We start from the raw sequence: 1,201 nt of genomic DNA on the forward strand, positions 1-1,201 counted from the left end.
TGGATCTCAGATGGGTAGATGTCAAAGTTTTGTCCGGATAATGTTTTGGAAATCATAAAAAAAAGATTTCAAATTCCATAAAATTAAATAAAACACCTAAAAAATTCAATGGAAGGAATCATCCATGTTACTCAGTCCGAAGGGCAACAGTATGACAAAGGTCCGGGGAGGGAAAAAAGAAAGGGCAAAAACAGCAAAAAGGGGAAAACTGCACGAGGAACTCTCACAGGGACGATCGGGAACATCAACGGGAACATCAACATCAACGGGAACATCAACATCAACGGGAACATCAACACAACGTAACATCAACAATCCCAACCGGGAAAACATCACGAGGAACATCAACATAGACGGCACATCAACAGCACATCAACATGCTCAACGTTAACATCCTCAATGGAACTCACAGGAACATCAACACAACGGGAACCATCAACAGGAACATCAACATCATACGGAACATCAACATGTGAACATCCCAGGAACATCACTCAAGTTAACATACAACATCACAGAATCATCGGTAACATCAACAGGACATCAACAAACTCACACAGGGAACATCAACATCAAGGGAACATCAACAGGAACACCACAGGAACCTCAACGGAACATCAACTCAATGGAACATCAACCGAACATCACAGGAACATCAACTCAAGCGGAACGTCAACGGTGAAGCAACACAACGAGGTGGGGAAATAAGGTAAACAACTACATCAATCAACTAACAACATCAACGGAACTAACATCACACGAACAGCGAACATCACACCATCAGGGAAAACATACAACATCAACGGGAACATCAACATCAACGGGAACATCAACATCAATGGGAACTTCAACGGGCACACGCAGACCAGACAAACCGACAGGACAAAAGGATCTGACGAGAGACGAGGGAAGCACAGACATTAAATACAGAAAGTAACAAGGTAACGAGGTAACAAGGTAACAAGGGAACGAGGTAACGAGAGGCAGGTGGCAAGAGGACAAAGCAGGTGGAAAACATCAGGTGATCACAAGAGAGGGAAGACACAGGAAGTACAACTAAAGACAGGATGAGACAAAAACCAACCAGACTCAAAACCAACCAGACTCAACCAGAAAAAACAGTCCTTTTTGCTGCATAGAGCCGACATATGTTCACATGTGAATGAGTTAAGTTTGTGTTTATTTCAACCAACACTAGAGT

The sequence above is a fragment of the Etheostoma spectabile genome, chromosome 5, assembly GCF_008692095.1.
Source record: "Etheostoma spectabile isolate EspeVRDwgs_2016 chromosome 5, UIUC_Espe_1.0, whole genome shotgun sequence".
Classification (NCBI taxonomy): Eukaryota; Metazoa; Chordata; class Actinopteri; order Perciformes; family Percidae; genus Etheostoma; species Etheostoma spectabile.